The 18,293-nt window shown below is 31.8% G+C and overlaps 1 protein-coding gene across 3 annotated transcripts in view; it reads right to left on the bottom strand.

Moving 5' to 3' along the window:
• Positions 1–18,293, bottom strand: part of LOC129957549 (uncharacterized) — an 87,458-nt gene that overhangs the window by 16,953 nt on the left and 52,212 nt on the right. For 2 of the 3 annotated variants that reach the window (XR_008782774.1, XM_056069903.1), the window contains exon 1: positions 699–1,191. The exons of the other annotated variant lie outside the window; for it this stretch is intronic. The gene's annotated coding sequence lies outside the window, so the exon portion shown is untranslated. Of the gene's footprint in view, positions 1–698; positions 1,192–18,293 lie in introns of those variants that run through there. 3 annotated transcript variants of the gene reach the window in all.

The raw sequence follows: 18,293 nt of genomic DNA, 5'->3' as shown, positions 1-18,293 counted from the left end.
TTTTTCTTTTGGTAATTTTCCAATTTGCATGAGATTTCATATTTTGTCTGTTAAAATTTTTCCTTATAATTTTTTTCTATAAAAAACAATTGCATTTTTCTAATTGTGATTGATAAATACACTTCTATTAAATAATTTGATTTTTCTAGAAGCCAATAAATAAGTTTGTAAAAAAACAAATTCTATGAATTATAAAATATTAGAATAATATCAATACTTAATCGAATATAATTGTTCAGACTCTTATAAGTTTCATTATATTATTAAATTATTTATATAGAAAATCGACCTCGCCAGTTTTAGATATAAACATGAATGTAGGGCTGTCTGGTGTCAGAATAGATAATTAAAAACAAATAACTCTTTCAGAGATACTAAAATAAAAATAATTAAACTAATATAAAACATTAGCCCTAAAATTTCAATACATTACACAGTCTGAGGTATTTATGAAAATTAATTTCACAATGATCGATCATTGATATAAACACAAAGGTTTCTTCAAAACAGAAGAGAAAAAATAAATTTTATCTAACATTTGGTTTCGTTTTATATTTGAGTATTATTTTTTCTTCATTACAGATAAACAACAGTTACACATAATAAAATAAGAATTATTCAAACTGTCAAAAACGATATGGAAATCCAATATTAATATCTCTAAACAGTTCAATAAATAATCTAATGCATATACATACCAAGTAATACTGAGATTTTGTTTCGATTTCAGCTTAAGTTCTCTATATCTTCGAAATGTAGCCGATTTTCAAATATTCACCAAAAACGAAATAGTTTTAAGAAACTATAAACGTTGAATTTCCATATTAGCTTTTTCGAAGTTTTTACACGAATTCAAAGCCATTTATCCATTGGGTTTAACGAAAATTTAATAACTCGAAACACAGTTCTCAAATCTCTGTTTTGTTTCTGATGGCGCAATTCCATGAGAGTTGACCGGTTTTTGTTGATGGTGATGATGGTTAAAATTTGGTAAACCGGTATAGATATAAATAGTTAATTCATTCAATAATAAATTGAATTGAATATATATAAAAAAACATTTCGCGTATTTTCTTTTGAATATAAGAATTAAAGGAAGGAATTCTTGTTTAATTTCAGAGAAAATATCTATTTAACGTTGATGGCTCCGAATTGATAATCGATATCAGAGGATTGCATTTCATTTCTCTCCTCTCGGGGTTGAAAGAGAGAATGGGAAAACTGCTCATACGAAGAGAAATTATGCCCTCCCTGCATAACACGCTTGCTGTATGGTTGCTCTCCGGCTAAATGTTTTCGCCAAAAGAAGAAGCCAAGAAATATACTCTCCAAGATTGTAAAACAATTTCTATACTAATGTCGTGAGTGATGATAATTTATGTAGGATAAAATGTGCCCATGTATATGTAACGTAATATGTTTTAATTGTATACCCTCATAGTATATGCCTGAAAATGTCAGCTTCTAAAGGCATGTTCTTTTTATTATTATTGAATAAAAGACAATAACTAATCTGATTTTATTCTGCACACTAGAAATTAATTTGTATACGATTTATCATCGATTGGTTTTCAAAATGAAACTGTGTATTTTTATTGGACCAGGAACGAAAAGGATTTATTACAAAAAATTTAAATGGAAATTAAAAACATAAATTTCATGCTGATGTAGTTTTATTCGCTTGCAGTATGTTTGTTATTTGGCTGTGTCTGTTGGAGAATATTTTAATTTGATTTCTTCAATTAAAATCCATTTTAACAGGCATAAGTTTTACAAATTGTTCACTAATGTTTTCATTTTTTTTCATTTAATATGGACTTAAAATTGAATTAGTATTTTACATAATTCATTAGAATACATTTAAATGTTTTTCATAGAAATTATTTACTAATTTAGAAAACATTTTATTTCTAAAAATAATGAAAATAAAATGAAATGAAAATTCACTCGTTATGAAGCATTAGACACCAAGTCAAGTCATTTTGAAATCATGGCCGGATAAACTAATGGGTAAATAACAATTACACAGCGGCGAAAAATTAGTGTTTAGTTCGATGATTGCCTTTAAAGAAATGTGGTATTGTAATATTATGTTGCAGCGAAATAGTTTCATTAACGATATCGCAGAATGCATGCAAATGGACAAATATTTACCCGACATGGATGGATTTCATCTATTATTTCACAAGTATCTGCAATTTTAACGCAAAGACAATATATCAAATTTCATTCATTAAACTCGTTACGATTTGAATTGCGATTTTTAAAGGCAATGCAATAGACATTATCCCAAGATTATTATCCAATAGACATTATCCATTATTTTTTTAAATGTTCGGATTAAAAGTGACCTGAAACACCAGTAACTCTTACAATCTAAAAGACGAATCATTAAAAACACAGTTATTAATTAACGCAACCTAGGATCCTCTCAAATTGTTTTAAAATGATAGGGAATTCTGACTAAAACACAGCTGTTTAGCACAAAAATATAAAACAAGTTATAATTCAGCCTACTTGTTGTTCAATAACTACAAGTTCTTGTTCATTAAGTTGCTTATTCAATAAATACTAGTTTAGTTCTTGATTAATAAGTTGCTTGTTTATTAACTACTAATTTAGTAATTGTTCAAGAACCACAAGAGTAAAATAAAGCAATATTTTAATCCTTTAATTGCAAATGACAAAATATTGTATTAAAAAATGTTGGAGTGCACATTCTATATAAGATATATCTATATATATAAAACAAAGTCATAAATCGTGTTAGTTACGCCATTTATAACTCAAGAACGGCTGTACCGATTTTCAAAATATTTGTTTTTTTGGATTCATCTCAGCCCCGAATAGCAGAATACCCATAAAATATTGTAAAAGTTCCCGGGAAAAAAAATTAAGGGGTATCGTAGTTTAACCCCTTTCTTCGCCGTTGGCGATAATGAGCCAAAGCTGGCAACCCCCGTTTTCTCTAACCTAGGACTCCTCCGAAAATACAGCGTAAGCTCATGGTTGGTTAGTTGGCGATTTTTGAAAAGTGCGCCAATGAGGGGGTTAAACTACGATCGCACCAAATTTAATCCTATCTTAGGGATATTTTTTTAGGAGTTGGTAATACTGCAACAATTGTCAAGTAGGTCAAAACTACTAACTAAATTATTTGTTTTATTTTTACCAATTTAATAACTGAGCTTCGTAGCAATATTAAAAACATTTTAATAGATTGAGAATTCAACTATGCTATTACCGTACAGAATTTTCTTAGTAAACTGTAAGATAAATAATCGCAATTAATTAAACGAAAATTATTAAATATCCGTAAGTATTTTTCAAACTTCTTAAACGAAAAGCAGAACTTCAGTATGCTCTATAAATCAGTAATCCATTAAAACGTGTGAAATTCATCATATCCGAATAAAATATCTTATTTCCGAGAAAGTCTCCATGCACAGTAATAAAAAATTCAAACATAAGATAATAATACTTGATCCGTTGTAACGTATCAAATTTATTCTGCGCATTAAAAAATTCTGGAAAGTGATGTCTTATTTCTGAGAAACGTTTGCAGATAGGATCATAAATAATTCCAACATTTGGTTTCGAAACATTACAATTTAAAAATAATTGCCACTACTAAAGAATGAAATAGTTTGAATCTATAGAGGCTGGATTCTAGCGCCCCAGGACACTTTTCCAGTTTTCTTGATTGGCAGACGATTTTCAGCGTGGCTTTGCTTCAAAATGAACTGTGATTGTGACAGTTTAAATTCATGTCTTGAACTTCAGTGGTGGTCTTTCGAATGGAATATTATTTGCAAATTTCCGTTGTGTATTTAAAAATGATTTTTTATAATCCATTATTATTTTCTTAATAAGCTGAAAAAATTGCAACAGCGAGATAATTTTCGGCGCGATGGTTTAAGTGTTTATTTGAATCGAGCAGCGTTTCTACACGATTGCACAATTCCTCATATCATTGCTTTTGGCCACTGTTCGTGCGAGATCGAACATTGCGGTAGAAGAGTTGCTTCTACCGCAATGGCATAGCGGCCACATTGTTGGAAGGATGGCGTACGGCTCATTCAGCGTTAAAGTTGCCGTTAAACCTACAAAATTCTAAACAAGTGACATGTAACATTTCGAAACAGTCCGCAATGGTCAAAATTTTAGTAGCATCTAATATCATCATGTGGGACGAATGCACGATGGCGCACAAACGCGCATTGGAAGCACTTGACCGGACAATGAAAGATCTGCGCAATGACTCGAGATGCTTTGGAAGCGCAATTATTTTACTGTCTGGCCATTTCTGCCAAACACTGCCAGTCATTAAAAGATCGACTGCTGCCGATGAAATAAACGCTTGCCTCAAATCATCAGATCTGTGCCGCTATGTGAAGAAACTTCAAGTGACACGAGAGTTGCATTGTTGAACGATCCATCTGCTGAAGATTTCGCCAAGCAATTGTTGATTATCGGTAATGGCCGTGTTCCTGTCGACGAATCGAGCGGATTGATTCCATTTTCTTGGAATTTTTGCAATTTCGTTTCATCTAAAAATGAGCTCATTTACAAAGTGTTCCTGAACATCATTGATAACCACAAAAATCATAAATGGTTGAGTGAGCAAGCAATTTTGGCGGCTAAGATCAATGACGTGGATGATTTAAACTTCGTAATTCAGAATCAAATCGTTGGTACTCTGCATTTATACAAATCTATTGACTGTGTAACAAACGAAAACGAATTCACCAACTATCCATCTGAATTTTTAAACTCCTTGGATATGCCTGGCTTACCACTGCACAATTTACAGCCGAAAGTTGGCTCGGAGGTCATGATGCTTCGAAAACTAAACCAACCAAAATTATGCAATGGAACGCGTTTGGTGATTAAAAAAAAACAAAAAACTAATGATCAAAGTGATTTACGCGACCACACTCAAAGGAAAATTCAAAGAGGAGTAAGTTTTCATTCCGAGGATTCCCATGATCCCAAGCGATATGCCCTAAGAGTTCAAACGAATTTAATTTCCAATTCGAGTTGCATTCGCGATGACGATTAACCAGTCACCAGACCAATCGTTGAGTGTTTGTTGTCTGAATTTAGAAAACTCTTGTTTTTCTCATGGTCAGTTATATATGCATGTTCACGTGTTGGTAAACCATTCGCATTATTGGTTCTTGCGCCTGATAACAAAACAAAAAAAGTTGTGCGCCGAGTGCCAGGGAAGACAATAAAATGCAACAAATTCTGATATTTGAAAGCTATCGAAAAATGTTGCAACAAATTTGAGAATGGAATTACCCGTATTGATGAAACTGAGTGGCAGGGGAGAACCATCAACGACATCAAATTCTGAGATTGAAAGCTTCACAAAATGATACAATATGTTTGAGAATGGTACAAGTATTGAAGCGGCTGAATGCAAGGAAAGGGCATCAATTATATCAAATTCTGGAATTTCTTTGTAGAATGCTTTCAATAACTTGCCCAGGAGTCAAAAATTGTTTAAATAACGGAGGTAATTACATCAAATAGTGGAATTTGCAAGTAATAATAAGATACAAATAAATTTGTACTAAAATTTGAATGCAGGTAAGAGACTATGTGGACGAAAAAAGGAAATTTTTAAAATTTAATTTTTATAACGTTTCTACGGTTTTCTTTATATAACTGCTCGAATTTTTTTAAGTGAATCTTTTTGGAGTTTACACTGATTTTTATACCTGCATTTATATAGAGTTTAATGCTACTTTTCTCATATTAAAAAATTTTCTTATGAAAAATCTAATATATATTTTTTGTTACATTTGGTATAATAATTCTTCAATGTGTTTTGCAGTTGTCGAGAAATATTCTTATAATTGTTTGAATGCTTTACAATGCGAAAAAAAAATCGACATTTTCGTGTTATTTATCAGTTAAACCTCAATATTTAAAGAGTAAATATAAATACAGCTCTTTTGTTAGTTTAGGAACTCGGAATTATATTTTTAAAATCTGTTTGCAAAATTCTTGGCAAAGCATGTGATAAACCGCTAAATGAAATGACTTTTTGCTTTAAAGCCAAAAAAAAGAACGTTTTTTCCAACTCTTAAAACAATTTTGCCATTTAACTGGTTTGGGTTTCATATATGTTTTTCAATCAATTTTATGTAAGTAATTTTAAAATATAATTACTTTGGAGCATTTCTTCAAAAAATTCATCCCGACGTAATCTCATACCTTAACAGCATAGTTTACGTTTTGATTGAACCTCGTATTGCATTTAAAATACAGAAGAATGAAATTTCACTTAGATGAATGGAAAGAATCGTTCTTAAATTTTTTATATTCAAAAAAACTTCTATTTTTTTATAATCAGCCCTTTCATAACAAAATTCTGTTTCATAGCTTTCTATTTGAACATTTGATCCTGGGGAAAGAAATAATTGTAATAAGTAGCAACACGCTCACTGAAGTGCCTTCTTTTATAAATTTTTAATCAGAATTTTCACTAATAATAGGCTCTATTGTGTCAGGTACAGACAGTATCCTGCTGAAACGCGCAATGAGAAGTTACGAACACGTGCTCTGTTTAAGCTGATTAATGGAGGTAAAATAATTAATGAATTTTGATTCAAGGTAAATTAATTGATCTTTCTGAAAAATATTTTAATTTATTTTATGTACTATCAAGGGGAGGATACGGAGTTGAAATCTGAGATCGGGATGAGATTTAGTATAATGAGTGTTCATTCATGAAAATATTAAAACGCAATGGCCATTCAATTTCGAGAAATTGGTCTTCAAACTTTTGGTAAGGCTAATATACTGATAACTTGACTTCCATCCGATGGGATGGTTGTCTAGGTAACCGTCTCGTGAATGGAAGGTCTGGTTTCGAACCAGACGAAGAATCTTTTTTAATAACTTTTATTAAATTAAAAATTTAAAAATACGCTTAATTAATATTTTTTAAATTTTCTCATCCAAAATAAATATTTATTATCAAAATACATAATAATAAAATAAAAATTTAAAAAAATTATAAATACAGATGCATTTTTAAACAAAATAATATTATTTAAACTTAATTAACTATTTACAGATAGTTTTAATTAATATGCTACTTATTTTCATGCAAGAGAAAATGTTTATTATTTTAATAATTAAATTGTAATTTAATATTTAAAAAAATAGTAATAAATATAACATAAATGGTGATAATTATTAATTGTAAATACACACATCGTAAAAAAAATCATTCAATATTTCTAAAAAATTATCCTAAATACATTTACTTTCAATTATATACAAGAACCAGAATGGTAATTATAGTAAAAACATTGGAAACAAAATATATTTCGACATCTTGCACAACTGATAAATGATGATTGTCCACAAGAGCAAGGTTCCTTTAAGAGATCTATGGAAAAACAAACTTCATTTGCATTTAAAAATATCTCACTTTCATCAGAAAGTTGGGCAGCGTAGCATGCCCTATCATCTTATTAAAAATTAGTGATGAGAATTGGTGGTGTACAATTGATTGACATTTTACACTATCTTTGCAAGAATTTATTTCTTCATGATGTTCGATTAAATAAGAATTTTGTATACGCTTAATACACTTTGAATCATCTGCCTACGCATTCAATAAATTAACAGCTGCTCTCTATTATTTCTTTTGATTACTGCAGTTGGGGACGTTTGCTTACATATTTAACAAATATCAGCTGCTTCCTTCAATTTTTGATATAAATACAGCTTCGTTGAATTAGAATTGATAATGTATTATTATTAAAATCCAAGAATTCGAAAATTAATTGTTTGAAAACGATGTAAGCAAGTTAAATTATTGTAGCCATTAATGTTACGTTTTCAATTATTTTTCCTTTAAACATTAAATTATAATTTAAGTATTAAAAGAATAAGTATTTATCCTCGCTTAAAATTAAGTAGCATATTAATTAAAACTAACTCTAAATAGTTAATAAAATGTAAATTATTTTGTTTTAAAAAATGCATCTGTACTTATAATTTTTCTTTTTAAATTTAAATTTTATTATTATGTATTTCGATAATAAATATTTATTTCGGATGAAAAAAATTAAAAACATATTAATTAAGAGTATTTGTAAATTTTTAATTGAATAAAGTTATTAAAAGAATTCCTAGCCAAATTCGAACCCTGACCTTCCGTTTACGAGACGTTTACCTAGACAACTATGCCATCGGGATCATTTGTACATCAGTCAAGTTATCAGTATATAAGCTTTACCAAAAGTTTGACGACCATTTTCTCGAAATTGACTGGTCATTGCGTTTTAATATTTTCATGAATGAACATTCTAAATGTACACTATTGTAAATTTCTTCAAATAAAACTCATCACTATAAAAATCATCACATTTGCAGTACTTAATAAAACCATTTTGTTTACATTTAAGTTGGTAGCAGTGAATGAATGCGTACTGTTCGCAGGTGACTCATTCGTCAGTTGTGAAGAATTATTACTGGGATTTTCAATTCGCGGACCGAATACATTTGACCTTGGATTTAATCCAGCGTTAGCATTCTGCGAACGAGTTTCATTTTCGCTTTGAGTATTTCTCAGGTGCAAAAAAGTGTTATGTCGTTTTTTGCAAATGGAACAGTTGGATTTTGAATGGCAGTTAGCAATTTTATGGTGATTTAAACAATTAAAACATAATTGCTTACTTTTAACGACCTCAATTCTCTCATTAACAAGCATATATTTGAACACACGACATACATTCAGGGAATGATTTTCATTACATTTACAAATTACACATTTCGGAGTTTTAACTTCCGCTACGAATGCTTTTTGTGGACTGTATTCTTTACGATATTTTTGAGAATGGTTTACAACTTGCGGTCGTGAAAACGCGTTACTATCGTTTTTGATTTTTGACGATACATAAATATCGCAATGCCTGGCCAAATCTGGTGGCACATACCAAGATTCTGCTTGTTTCACGCCAATACAGTGCGCGAAAAAAGTATAAGGACAACATGTAATTGCATGAAAATATGCTTTATTTCCATTTCACCTAAATGAACTTTTTATATTTCTTACTTCTGCAGCATAATTTTGTGATAACACTTATACCACATAAAAAAGATAATTTAGCTTCAAAATATTGATTTTACAAAATTTAACATTAAAGGAAATACGGAAAAAATTATAAGGACATGTTGTAAAATACTTAAAAAATGTTTCAATAATCAAGAAAACTACCTTTTTTTTCAATCACTTGAATAAGCCGAAAGGCCATAGATCCCGAAAGATCTTTTAAAATGTCCACAGATATTCTTTCCCAAGCGTCTTTGATAGCGACGACAAGATCTTGTGTACATTGATACTGTGTGCCGTTTTTATAAACTTCTCGGGCTAGAAGTCCCCATAAGTTTTCGATTGGATTAAGATCGGGACTTCTCGCCGGCAATCAAGTAAATTTACAGAATTAGCTTCAAACCAGAGTTTTGCACTCGTAGAAACGTGTATCGAAGCATTATCCTGCTGAAAAATATAGTCCCCTGAAGTAATTAGTGGCTCTTCAGGTAACAAACTTTCTCCTAACATATCAACATACCTGTCCGAATTCATTTTGCTGTTGATAAATACAATTGGAGTGGTTCCATTTGCCGCAAAAGCGCCCCATACCATAACCGAGCCACCACCATATTCACGCCTGGAAAATACTTCCTTGGTCTTTCGCAGATCATAACAAAAATAACGAAAACCATCAGGTCCATCAAGAATGAACTTTTTTTCGTTCGAAAACATTACATCAGCCCACTTTTGACCAAGAGAAATGTATTTTTTGGAAAAGTAAACTCTTCTTTTCTTATGATGATTTGTAAGAGGGGGACGTGACACTAATTTCCCATAAGAAACTTGAGGATGTTTACGCAAAACATTTTGAACAGTCCTTGTTGAGCATGGTAAACTCAAATTTTGTCTAACTTCATTTGCGGTTTCTCTTTTCTCGCAAGCTCACCTTACAATCATTCTTTTTTGTCGACGAGTGCGAATTTCTGGTCTCCCAATTCGCTTTTTCATACCATAATCCCAGGATTTTTTAGAAAATTATAAACCACCGTTTCAGATCTCTTGATTCTTTTTGAAATTTCTCATCCACTTAATCCACATTCTCAAAAAGCAACAATTTTTCCTTTTTCAGAGTCAGAAAGTTGAGTTCCTTTGGGCATCGTTTAAAAATTCACACTGAAAGTTACCGAGTGGGAAATTCTTTTCGCAAATGAATCTTTTAACTCGAAGTTGTCATTTTATGCTTTCAAATATGCAAATTTTTCAATAATTACTGGAGAAAAAGCAATGTCCTTATACTTTTTTCCGTATTCATTTAGGTTTAAAAATCAAAATTTAAATTTTAGCAGATTTAAAATTGAAAATTTTAGTTACTTTACGCATAAAATATGTTAGTTTTACTTCTATTTTTGCTGCAAAAATTTGCATACGATTCTGTAAACAAGGCTTCTAGATTTGGCGATTTTTCGTGTGTCCTTATAATTTTTTCGGGCACTGTATGAATTTGTAGTTCACGATCTAATGAATCAAATATTTTTTCGGAAACCATGAGTTCACAAACTCCCTTGAAATCATTTACCTATTTAATTGACAATAATAATCAAATGCTGCACTAAGTCGCGATGCAAACCGGATATAGCTTTCGTTTGGACGTTTTTTCGCTTTACGAAAATTATTTGACACTTCTTGTGGGGTGGATTGAAATTCTTTTAACACTAATTCCTTTAATTTTTCATACATACACAATTCATCCTCATTTAAATATTTCATTAAATTGGCAACTTTTTCGCCTAAGATATTTAATAGGATCTCTGACTTGAATTGTTCTGGGACATTTTTGGTTTTGAAAGCTCCTTCAAGCGATTGGAAAAATAAATTATACGACTCTGCTCGTGTAGGAACTGATACAGTTAAAGTTTTGACACTTTTTTTTATCAAACTTTCTAAACTAAAATTTGAATCGGAATCGCTATTTGTCACACTGACCTTTTGTGTTACATCTTTTTGTAAAATCGCAAGCTCAAGTTGTTTTTCTAATTGCGCGAGTTTAAGTTTGTCCAATTCTAGATTCTGTGCTTCATTTTTCTCGTAATCTTTTTTCTTTTCAATTATTGATTCAACCTCAGTTTTTTCGAATTCATAATTATCATTACAGATCTCGCTCTTTTCAATTAAATCTTTACTAGTATCTACTTTGGCTCCCGAAGGAATATCGATTTCTAGTTCCTCGAGAACTTCAATTAATTCACTCTTTTTAAGTTTTGAAAGCATTTTGAAAAGGGATCTCTGAATACATGCAACTCATAAAAACGAAACTAATACACAAGTTTGAAAAACAAAAGTATATCCTGAAACCAAAACGAAAACAATAATCCAACCACAGGAATTTACACTTTATATCCATTGTAGATCACTAACGATTCAGAAATCACTGAGTAAACCGAAGCAAAAACACCCGGAAAAATCGAAACACTTCCCGATTTTTTTTCCACAAAACTCTCGATGGTTCAATACTGCGAAGTCGACGGACCACTTAATGTAATTCTTTTCAAATAAAACTCATTTCTGTCTGGTGAACACCATTTTATTTTCGGGCATATTTTTTGTGCCCCTTCAGGTAGACTGTTAAGATCAGGACACCGCTCACAATTGGGTGCCACGTCTAGGTCACAGAATCGTTCTTACACACTAAACGTTAAGGCATAAAAAAGAATAAACAAAAACTTCTTATGCGACAGAAACGCCATCTATGGGCGTGAACTCTGTAACAACTATCATTATATTAAATCTCATCCTGATCTCAGATTTCAACACAGTGGTAAGATGAAACCCTTGTAAGATGAAAGAAGCCACTTTAATATTTTTTGCTAATTGCAATTTTTAGAATTAAAGATATATAGATTTAATTTTAGAATTATATATATATTAGGGTGGGGTGTCGTATAAAGTTTTGACAATGTTGTTTGCATTTTAATTGTCTTGGAATATGTTGTAAGAAATATAAAAACCTCGGATGAAGTCGAAGATGCGCTAGCTAGTTAGAAGGGAGTAGAAATGGTGAATGGTCAATTTTTTTATTTTGCTTTAACTTTCTTAATATTGAAGATAGAAAAATAAATTAAATGAGTCACATTAGCGTTTCATTAAGGCGAACAACTTTTTTATTTAAAGCTTTTTCGATACCTGCAACCGCTTCGAAGTTAGGTGGTAAAAAGGGATTTTTAAGTTCCTGTTTTTAGTTGCTTCTAACATCAACAATTTATTGCCAGTTTTGAAAAAAAAATGAAGCAAATCTTTCACTTTTTCTATTACCTTATTAAGAAACTGTTTAAATATATATGGAGTAAAGGTTAAACACTAGAATAAAATTGAATAAATAAAAATAAAGGAGGAGCAAGATTTAATGGCAACATTATACATATAAAAATGATCAGTTTAGAAATTTCCAGAAACTGCATGTTTTATAACTCCTTATGCTTTAAAAAAAATTAATTTCGTAATTCTGAAGCTTTTGTGAATTTGATGATAAACTTTGGTTTTCTATTGTGGTGGATTGGAATGAGCGAGGATAGAACTTGGGACCTTGTGGTTCGCAGCCGAATAACATGACCACAATACAAAAGCAAATGCTCGTGTACCGTAGCTGTTAACTGGCTTATAAGCTTTCACCACAATATACTGACTGCCGCGCTGATTTGCCACATTATTAAGAGTATGCTGTAATAAGATATATTGTAATAATCAGGAAACTATAATGGCTTTAACCCAAGTATAGGCGCGTTTATTAGCCGAATAAAAGCGATTAATCGCCAAGAAAAATAAACATCGGAAAACTATAAATCTATTGATTGTTCGGGAATGGCATCCAGTTAAGGAGTGGTGGTTAAGTTTAAATTTTACCAAAGACGTGCAATTCATTCACAAGTGTCGAAGAATATCTTTAAAAAAAACTGGCGATAAATTTCCTTTTACTCCAATTAATAGTTATAGTAGAAACATTAAAATAATATAAGATCTTGGTTCCAATATTAATTAAGAAACCAGAGGATTTTTTTAACTCAAAAATCAAACGATAAATTAATCTCTACAATAAAACATATTATTTGCATTTAATTTAAAGAACAATATTTGAGAAAGATAGTCAATTTCTTCAAATATGTTTATAATGCAGATATAAACATTTCCTTTAAAGCCGACTAATATAAAGTTTGACATTTGCAGTAAACCTTGATAATATAAACTATAACAATATCTGCCTGTCGATGACTATGGAAACTCAAAGACGTTTTGAGCCAGGCAGATGAATTTTAGTATATGCTCTTTACATCAAAATTACAAATTTCTGAAACATCTTTGTGCAAATTCCATTCAGAGTAAGTCAGTCTGTCTGGCTGTTCGAATATATGTAACACGATAACTACAAAACGAAGAGAGCTAGATGGATGAAACTGGGTAGGCAGATTAAACATCTATAGCATACAAACACCAAATTTTGAGCGAAATCCAAGAAGGGGTTGACCTTCTGTCGATATGTAATAACAAAATCATATAAACATGACAACTCAAAAACCCAATGATTTAAATACATCAAATTTGGTACGTAATTTTGTAACTACAAGTGAAGTTCTGTGTCGAATTTTACTTTTAATTGGTTTGGAAAAACTAATCTAATACACAAACTCTATTTCAGGGCATTCTTAACTGTATGCCAGGGATTAATTGCCAAAAACCTCGCCAAGGGTGACCCGCTAGATTCAATAAAAGTGCTAACTTCACGCCAAAATGTAATTTTTCTTAATTACTTTCACCAATGCCATGCAAGGTATTCATTGCCAACATTTTTATGTGGGGGAGGGGGGATAAAACCGTTATCAAAGAGCATGCGAGAAAGTGTCGGGTAGACCACCCTCACATGTTATATATATGTGTGTGTGTGTTTCGTGTCGAGAGTGTCATCTTGGCTCCTCTTGCGTAATAGAACACTGTATTCAGTAATGTAATAGCGTTCGTCGATGTAAAACGGCCCAGCCGTTCGTCCAGTTCGTTAAATTCGTTTGTTATAATATAGTGTGTAATTCTTGTAATATGAGCCATCTCTAAGCCTTAATCTCAACCGGGCTTTCCCCTAGGGCCCGTCAGAGATATTTGATTTCATACATAATCAGATAAGTAGAGGCCTGTTTTTCGAGCCAGAGTTAACCTTCTCTACATGTGGGGGCTCGGTCCTGGTTGCAATGACCTCGGAAATAGAAAATTAATTTTCGATACGGTAAGAATCCGGATATTTCACCATTAGTTGTCATTAAATTATCTTCGAATCGGCAGTAGCTGACAAAATTTTTCAAGAAAATCTTCGGTTCGGCAGTGGTCGGTAAAATCGTTCAAGAAAATCTTCGGCAGTGGCCGGCGAATAGTGAAGATCCTGCAGAATATGATCTCAATGGGTATAATTGAAGAAGAAGATGTAGGAGAATTTTCTATATCATTTTGAATAAAGAATATTGCAAGCATTTATTTTAGGATTTGCATATTTGAAAATGACTTTTTCAAAAAAAAAAAAAAAAAGAAAAGAAAGAAACTGTTTGAATGTGTTTATGTCAGAAATTTCTGTTTTGAAGAAATATTAGTATTGTTATATTATCGTTATTATATTAGCATTTTTTATTAGGAAAAATAAAGGCATATTCAAAATGTTTAAAAATACAAAAAAAGAAAGATTTAATTATTGTCGCTGAAGCAATAGGTGAGGTAGTTCTGGAAAAAACAAATATCGTGCAGCTTAAACAAATTATAGAAAATAGCCAAGCTGCTAAAGATGATTTGGAATTTGTTAAAGACATAATCATCTCAAATGTAGAGGAACGCCAGAAAATAGAGGCAGAAAAAGTGCGTGAAAAGGAAAGACAGTTTGAATTAGAAAAATTAAAACTAACTTTAGCTCATGAAGAAAGTATGAGAAACGTTCAAGCGGCCGGAGTAAGTAATCCTAACGGACCTCCTCCAGAAAATCATGCGGAGTCCATCGAACAAATAATTAAAGGCATCCGCACATTGACAATGCCAATACCAACTAAATCAGAAAATTTCAATTTGTTTTTCAATATTTTGGAACGTGCTTTCGAAACAAAACAGGTTAAGACTGAATACAAAGCCGAAGAAGAAATGCCGACATGTTTTGTTATACACGAACGAAAGCGAAATAAAAAAATTATGACAATATCAAAAGAATAGTGTTAAGAGAATTCCAACCATCTTCTAAAGAATATTGGGATAACTTTCAAGCCCCAAAAGATTTAAAGGAGAAAATCATATGCAATTCGTCTCAGGATTAAAAACAAATTTAGAATATTATTTAGAACTAAGAAAAGTGGCAGATTTTGCGATTCTTTGTGAACTAATTATAACCGATAAATGAACCAGCACTCTTTATAAGGACACATCCGAGCACATTTTGAACAAACAAGGCTCAGACTGGTTAAAACCGCTGACGTTAGCAAAAGAAATAGACATTTACTTCCGCGCAAGAAACAAAAGTTTGTTTTGGGAAGACAGCAGAAATACACAAGACTACAGTTCGAGGTCGAGCGTCAATAATTCCCGCCAAAATAACGATCATGGACACGGTGGAAATATTGATAGGAAAACTTGTTTTAAATGTAATTCTACGTCGCATTTGATAAAATTCTGTCCCCAAAATGTTGATGCTAGACAACATAACAATCAGAGAAGATCCCATTACTCAAATCCTGTAAACCCCATGTTGAAATCAAATGAAATTCCACAAGAGTTAATAATATCTGAGTTGGAATATGTAGATATAATTGTAAACGACGTTCTTATTAAAGCTTTGGTTGATTGCGGAAGCCTGTTAATGATTATTAATCCTAATTATGTAAAGAAATTAAATTATGTAGGCCGTAGCACAAAAATTAAATTAGCGAACAGTTCAATTGTCAGTTTTCCGTTGGTGGCGATAGATATTAGTCATGTTGATAAAAAATCGGAAGCGAAAAGAGTTTTAGCACCTGCAGACACAAATAGTTCTTTTGAATGTATTATACCATCTAATAGCTATTTAGATGTCAAAAATACTTTTTCCAATAAAAATCCTACAACTGAATGCGTTTCTGAAAATAAATCCGAGTGTGAGTCATCAAGTGAAAAAGAATACCAACGTTGCATAATTCTATTTGTTGATACCGGAAACGAATCAAATAAATTAAACCGTGAGAATAAAAAAGAAACAAAACATATTTCTTCTCATTCTGTTGTTGTAAAAAAAAGATAATAACTTAACTTCGCTTCTAAATAAAAGTATTACTACTTGTTCGAAAAGAAATGCTGACTCTGAATTTTATTTACAGAGTGATGATATATCTTTGAATAAAGATAAATTTGTAGATGTTCATTTAATATCTGATACTTGTTTTGAAAAGAGTTTTTCTGATGTAAATTCTGAATGGTTAGTGAAGGAAGTATGCACAAATGTTTTAAATGTTTATTCTGAAATGATCTTGATATAGAATATATATCTCTGATAAAAATATGAAAGATCATGTAATTAATTTAATTTCAAATTGCTCTCCAAAGAAAATCCGTACTACAGATTTGCAAATGTCTATTATTTTAACTGATGACATCCCTGTGACCTCACCGGTTCGTAGATTTGCTCCTATAGAAAAACAACAAGTTACAAAACAAATCGAGGAATGGCTTGCACTGGGCATCATTGAAAAAAGCTATTCTGATTATGCGTCTCCAATTGTCTTAGTGAAACGTAAAAATCGCGAAACCAGACTGTTTATTGAAGAGCTTTTAGAGGCTCTTTTTTGCAAGATCCAATTTCACATCTGTACAAACCAGGTTCCAAACTGGAACTCCATACAGATGCTTCCAAATTAAGTTACGCTGGAGTCTTTCTTCAAGCTGACGACGACGATAATTTACATCCCATAGGTTATATGAGTAAAAAAAAAAAAAAAAAACTCAGAAAATTTATCGAGCTATGAATGAGAAGTTTTAACTGTTATTAAAGTATTAACAAAATTGAGTACTTAAATTTAGGATCTAAAATAAAAGCTGTCACTGACTGCTCTGCGTTCAAATAGACTATTACTAAAAAAAGAATTAATTCCTAAAATAGCTCGTTGGCTTTTATTCCTCGAAGATTTTGATTATGAGATAGTACATCACTCAGGCAGTCAAATGCGCTACGTTGATTCACTTAGTAGATACCCAACAGTCATGACTGCATTTTGTGATTATTTAACAGCGCGAGTGCAAGTGGCTCAGATGTCAGATGAATACATAAAAAAAATTGAAAGAACTATGTAAAGATAACAACCAAGTTGATTTCGTCATACAAAATAACATTTTGTATAAATGACAGGATAATCATCGTTTGCCTGCAATACCTGAATTAATAAAACACGAAATAATTAAGATCGCGCATTCAAAAGGGCACTTCGCCGTGGAGAAAACTAAAAACATTATCGAACGTGACTATTTTTTCCCGAATATAGAAAAAAGTATTGAATCGGTAATGCAGAACTGTGTCGAATGCATCCTAGTCAACCGAAAGCGTGGTAAGTCTGAAAGGTTCTTGCATCCGATACCGAAGGAAAACTTTTCTCTAAGTACTTACCATGTTGACTTTATTGGACCCTTAGTGCCAACCAATAAAAATTACAATCATATTCTCAGCGTAATAGATGCATTCTCAAAGTTTGTTTGTTTATATCCTGTTAAAGGTGTCACTGCAAATGATGCAAATTTCAAAACTGCAATTGCAGGAAGCAGTGTTCGGAAGTCCCATGCCTATCATCAAGGATAAAGGTTCCGCATTTACATCGAAGGAATTCACAAACTATTGCGCGAATCAAAATATAAATCACATTTAAATTACCACAGGAATACCTCGAGGAAATGGACAAGTGGAAAGGGTTCATGGAAATCTTATCCCCCCTGCTTGCCAAACTTTCCATCAATGATCCCACGAAGTGGTACACTCATGTTCAAGCAGCACAACCAGTATTTAACTCTAGTGCTCCACGGAGTACAAAATTTACTCCTTTCGAACTCATGATCGGTGTGCAAATGAGGCACAAAAATGACCAGAAAATTCTCGACAGGAAGGAAGAATATGAGCAATGAGTCATCGACAGCCACGAGGACATTCGTGAAGAAGCACGACAGAACATCTTGCGCTTTCAAGAAGAGAGCTTGCAACCAGAAC

Source organism: Argiope bruennichi, chromosome 11, assembly GCF_947563725.1.
Source record: "Argiope bruennichi chromosome 11, qqArgBrue1.1, whole genome shotgun sequence".
Classification (NCBI taxonomy): domain Eukaryota; kingdom Metazoa; phylum Arthropoda; class Arachnida; order Araneae; family Araneidae; genus Argiope; species Argiope bruennichi.
This window is presented reverse-complemented; position numbering and strand designations above follow the sequence as displayed.